The sequence below is a fragment of the Pinus tabuliformis genome, chromosome 1_2, assembly GCF_031772625.1.
Source record: "Pinus tabuliformis cultivar Carrire ecotype Pingquan chromosome 1_2, CPIR1, whole genome shotgun sequence".
Classification (NCBI taxonomy): domain Eukaryota; kingdom Viridiplantae; phylum Streptophyta; class Pinopsida; order Pinales; family Pinaceae; genus Pinus; species Pinus tabuliformis.
In genome coordinates this window covers 901,944,293-901,950,292 of record NC_142298.1, presented here as the reverse complement: position 1 = coordinate 901,950,292, position 6,000 = coordinate 901,944,293, and positions in this window count along the sequence as shown.

The window sequence follows — 6,000 nt, the reverse complement described above, 5'->3', positions numbered from 1 at the left end:
GTTAACTGACTAATTTCTCATGATTTTTGAATAGTCCACTTAGCACTCATTGCATCAGGTGATGCTCATAGAGGTGAAGAAGTGGGATTCTCATGATTTTTGGTGATGCTCACAGAGGTGAAGAAGTGGGATTGAAACTAGTGAAATGAATCACATGGTGTCAATCATCACTTCCAAGGCTTGCACCCAACAACTAGTAGGTCACCCATCCCAGATTTCCTCTGGCTCAAGCGCGCTTAACTGTGGAGTTTTCCCCACAATCAAGCCCACTTAGCTTGCTACCCCATTTGCAAAACCTTAGCAATTATTGTGCTCATAATACTTAGTTCCTAAAACATTTCCTATAGTGAAAATAAAAAACATTAAAAAAAAAGTAATTATTAAAATAAATAAAATGTATCATTAGCCCTTTTCAAATATTTTCTAAATATTATAATTTTATCTATGATTTGTGATTTAGTATTCAAATGGTTGAATTTGACACAGTCTTATAATAAAACTAGGAATAAGGTTACAATACATTAAACTTCTTTAACAAAATTAACAAATTAATTTTTTACATGGTAACTGGGACCAATCTTCTATGTTTTGTTCGAGGAGAGAAGATAAAACAACTTTAACAAACCACTTGAAGCAGATGAGAAATTGAAGGCTAATCTCCCAATAAATGTCGAGCAATATCCAACAACTTGAAGCAGAATATGGAACTTCAAAGTGAGATCTTGGTAATAGATGGCGGGAGTTTCAAATCCTTTGACCTTCCAAAACAATTGACATTAATCACAGACATGCGAAAGGATTAGAAAAAAAACTTCTTCAATTCTTGAATTCAAGAAGATCAATTTCTTGAATTCTTGAATTCAATTTACAAAATCAATTTCTTGAATTCTTGGTATACTTGGAGCAAAAATTATAAAAACTATGCATAAACAAAATAAATTCAACAAATTTAGGAAAAAAATTCTCACAAGATCCTAAAAATTAGTAACTATACGTCAATAATTTTTTTTTAATAAAATTAGGAAATTCTAAAAACTAATAACCAATTTCCCGGATCCGGGTGGCATAATCGCTTCCACAGTTATCCATGCAAGAAGTTAATGCCTAGTACTGCCAGCTGCAGAGCAGCGTGGCCTCCCGGGACGTTAACTCATGCGAGCAGGGGAAGAGTTTTAATGTGAGATCGGGTGGCGGATTTTCATTTATGTTCTGCGTTGATCGACGCAAAATTCCTTCTGTTATAATCATGCCGCTCCATTGTTCTCTTACCAAGCTTTGTGCTCAGTCGCACAGTTATGGAACTTGGTCTCAGGAGGCTATGGGTGTTGGTTTAAATTTCGTTCAAGGCCACGAGCTCCAAGCCATCTATCTCCAGGGTAATTTCTCCCCTGTTCTGAATTCTTGCTCTCTGTTGTTGTCCGCAAGTTTTGTGGTTGTTTATAAGCTCTGTTATACTGTGGTTGTTTATAAGCTCTCTTATACTGTGGTGTCGGTCACAAGCTCTGTTGGGCATCCCTCTTGCCTCATTCGACTCCGTCCTATTGGTCATCCTGTCCATAACCCATCTCTGTCCAATCTCCTGTCTATCACCATGGTTCGCTCGGGTAAGAGGCATTGTCCTGAGGGGCATCGTGACAATCGCTTGCATCCTCCAGTTGGTCATGCCATGGAAACGGCGCCGGAACCTTTCAATCCCTCTCCCGTCCATGAAGCTGGGCCTTCTGTTGGTTCTGGTCGTAAACCTCTGCCGAATAGTGCTTTCCAAACAACGCACTTTAAGTTTCAAAGTAATCTGCATAGACCCCTGGTCACTGCCCACATCACTCTCATTCTCTCGGAAGAGGAAAACCTTGTCACCCCCCTGGCCTGCATTGCCCCTGATCCTTCTCCAAACAGTGAGAATTCTTCGGACAAAGACAGTATGGAGATTTGGGAAAAAGAGAAAGCTGAACAGGAAGCTGGTCTCAACAGTCTTCCTCCCCTGGAAGATACAGGACCGACCGCTGAGGACAGGATTCATGGCGAAGCTGATCATACCATAGCAATCCCTGACAGTGACTTAAGCGGCAATGAAGGTTTGAAGACTGGTGATATTGGTCGGGATGAGAAGAAGGACAGCGGCCCAGCAAAGGAGAAGTAGCGCCACTTGGGACTGTCTCTTTTTGTTTCGGTTTCTGTTTCAGGCGCGTGGTCAAGTTTCTATGCATTTTTCCTACTGTTTTTTGGCTCCCAGTTGGATTCCTGGTGACACTTTATATGCTGGGTTGCATTGTTTTTTGTATCTCTATGCCGGCTCAGTTCTTCTCCTCGGCAACATTCGTCCTTCTCTATGTCTGATATCTGGTTTCTTGCACTTTGTAACTGGTCTCCCCAGCTTATGTCTGTAATGGGGCAGTTCTGTTCTGTCGAGTGCTGTCATGCCTCGATAATATGTAAAAATATTTTTCCTTTCAGTTAATAGAAGTTAGTATTTGTAGAGAAAAAAAAAACTAATAACTAATTATCATAATAGTTATTAATTATAAAAGCCATGCATAAACCAGAAAACAACTATTATTAATGTAATTGAAATTGAAAATAGTGAAAAAAAATAGAAAATGACAATGGCATAAGAATCGTGTCAATCGGAGTCTGTATGTAAATGTTATGCAACTTAGAAGTTGACCTTCCTGTTTTCACACCTATACTTCAAGAGGATGCCGCGTCAACCCCCATTTTCATGGAAAAGGGGCTATCCACGTGTTTTTGATGTAAAAGACTCTAGAAGAGTCTATTTTGTAACTCTAGTTAAGAGTTGATGTAGTCAAACATAACCACTAGTAGGATATTGGGTCGTGTTATAACCGGGCCATTAGGAGGAAGAGGCATTACATTCTTTTGAGAGATGTTTGTTCCATAGTTGAGCAAAGATATCCAGGAGAGATAGGAGGTAGAGCAAAAAAAGAGGATTTGTGCACTGTAGCAGCCCACAAGCCACATACATTACTTCTTTGTATCTGCAGCCATAGTTCTAGACAGAGAAAGAGAGTGAAACAACCTCACCTCCCAGTTGGGTTTTCTCCCGAAAGGCTTTATCAGAGAGCATATCTTGTGTATTATGTGTGTGAGCTTATTTTTTCGTTATCTACTTTTCTAATTGATTTACTTTTACATGCATGCACTAATTACAGTTAATATTATAGATCTAGAAATTAAATAAAATTGTAATAGTGTAGAATCTCATATTTTTAATATAATATTATCAGATCTGTTGTGACAAACTGTTGAGTGGAATATCCACGAAAGTTTATGGACCATTTGGTATCAGAGCTGGTTTCTTTCGATATTTTGTGGATATTGCAGGGATCTAGATCGGCGAGGCTGAAAATCGTAAAACCCTAATCATGGGTGACAAATCTGTAAATGAACCTTGTGATCCTATAGAGGTGAGGTTTTCACAGCTCAAAGAACAAGTCGTGAATATAAATTGCAATGTCAACCTCCTCATGGTGTCCCTAAGCAATAAGTTGGGGATATTTGGAGAAGAAGGGGGTTCGAATGTAGAGGACAAATCAGAAGGGGGATTGGGGGATCGGGAAGACACAAATAACCAGCCAAAGAAAGAACCTGGAAAGGATCAACCCAGTTTGAGTATTGTGAACCAATCCATGTTTAAAGTGGAAGAAAATTTTGATATCAAGCCATACCACGGCGAGATTGACGCTCTGAAGTTAAACCACTCATTGTATTAATTGGAAGTTTATTTCAGTGTCCATTAGATTGAGGAAGGGCAGAAGATCTCATTCGCATGACTGAAATTAGAGGGCCATGCACTGAATTGGTGGGAGAGCCACATGAAAACCCTGAGGTTGGAGGGAGAACCTCCTGTGACTAAATGGGATGATTTTAAAACCCTCATTAATTCATAGTTTTATCACATTGGATACATGGAAGACCAATGGATCTGTTGGCATTACTTAAGGAAAAAGTTAGGCCAAAGCATGCAGGGTTACACCACAGAATTTAGAAAGATGGCTATAATGTTGGGTATCTCTCCAAAGAACCCATATGTACTCCTTAAGTATTTTGGGGGTTTGCACCGCCATCTGCATGAGAAAGTGATGTTTTTCAAGCCCAAAATGGTGGACGAGGCTTGTGTACAGGCACAGTACCTGGAGAACATAGGTCTGAAAAGAGCAGAATCAAGTGGATCGAAGAAAAAGGAGCAAGAAGACACTTTGAAGGATGGGAAGAAGAAGAAAAAAGGGGGAAAAAGATAAAAATACAACAGCCACAGCACACCATTTCAAATATCCTAGCAACCACTACAACATTGATGGCCATACAGAGGAGAAGTGATGGAAGTTGCATCCAAAGATAAACTCGAAGAACAAGAAGAAAGATAATAAAAAGAAGAATCTCATGGCCACTAATTCGAGCAACCAAGTTGAAAGAAGCTCAGACGTGGATGAGAATATCGTTTGTACATTAGTGCAGAAGGAGGTGAATCTGAGTAGCCTTCAACAACAAGAAGAGAAAGAAATGACCAAACTCTTCCATGTAAAGATACGGGTCAAGAAGATGAAGATTGATGCTTTGTTTGACTTATGATTGTAGGAAAATCTCATTGCAGTAGATCTAGTTAAGAAATTGGGGCTAGAAGTTCGTGATCATCTAAGGCCATATCCATTGGGATGGGTACATAAGGATGCAGAGCTGAAGGTAACAAAAGAGTGTAAAATTAGATTCACTATTAGTGTTGATTTTATTGATGAAGTAGATTTGAATGTGGTTGCCCTTGATGTATGAGGAGTCATGCTTGGGAGTCCATACATGTACATGCATGATGCAATATTCATGAGGAGAGCTAACCAGTATCAACTCATCAAGGAGGGAAAATCGTTCATCATCAATGTGCACAAAGGAAAGTCAAAAATTTCATTGGTAAGTGTCAACCTGGCCAAGAAATTTATTAGCTCCAACAAGAAGTATGTTTTATTGTTTTTAAGAGAAAGTCAGTCTGTAGAGGAGTCAAAAAGAGGCAAGGCATCCCTATAGGGGTGTACTAAGAAACAAAAACAAGAATTGGAGGAGTATGTACAGGCATAGAAGGACGTGTTCCAAGAGCCTAAAGGGCTACCCCCTAAGAGAGAAGTGGAGCACGAGATCCAGCTATTTTCAAACTCTCCATTTCCAAATATTAGGTTGTATATGCAGTTTATTACAGAAGAAAGTGAGGTGAAGAAACAGTTACAACAGTTACTGGAACAGGGTGTCATTCGATCGAGTACATCACCATGTGGGTTTCCCATCATCATTGTACCAAAGAAGGATGGGACTTGGAGGATGTGTATCACATGGCATTGAATAAAATCACGCTCAAGAACAGATACCCCCTACCCAGGATAGGCGATCTTCTAGATTAGTTGTAGAAGGAAAAGTATTCACTAAGCTGGACTTGAAGTATGGATATCACTAGGTTTGATTCAAAGAAGAAGATACATAGAAGACCACCTTGAAAACCAAGCAAGGTTTTTATGAGTGGTTAGTTATGCCATTTTTCCTATGTATTGCACCAGCTACATTTATGAGATTAATGAATGATGTGGTGTGCCCTTTTATATATTCATTTGTTAGTGTCTATTTGTATGATATACTGATATATAGTGCTACCTGGGAGGAGAATATTTCACATTTGACTCAGGTGCTGGAAACATTGAAGAAGCACCAGCTGCTAGCAAATCTCAAGAAGTGTGAGTTTGCACAGTAGTCCTTGGTGTATTTGGGATATGTGATTGGTGGAGGAGAATTGAAGATAGATCCTTCAAATATGGAGACCATCATGAAATGGTCGGTGCCTACTAATGTTACTGAGGTTAGGAGTTTCATTGGAGCAACACAGTACCTGAGGAAATTCATACCCTTTTTTTCAACAGTAGCAGCACCGCTTCACGCCATAACAGCAAGTGGTAAGAGTTTCCAGTGGGGAAAAGGGTAGCAAAAGGCTTTCAATGAGTTAAA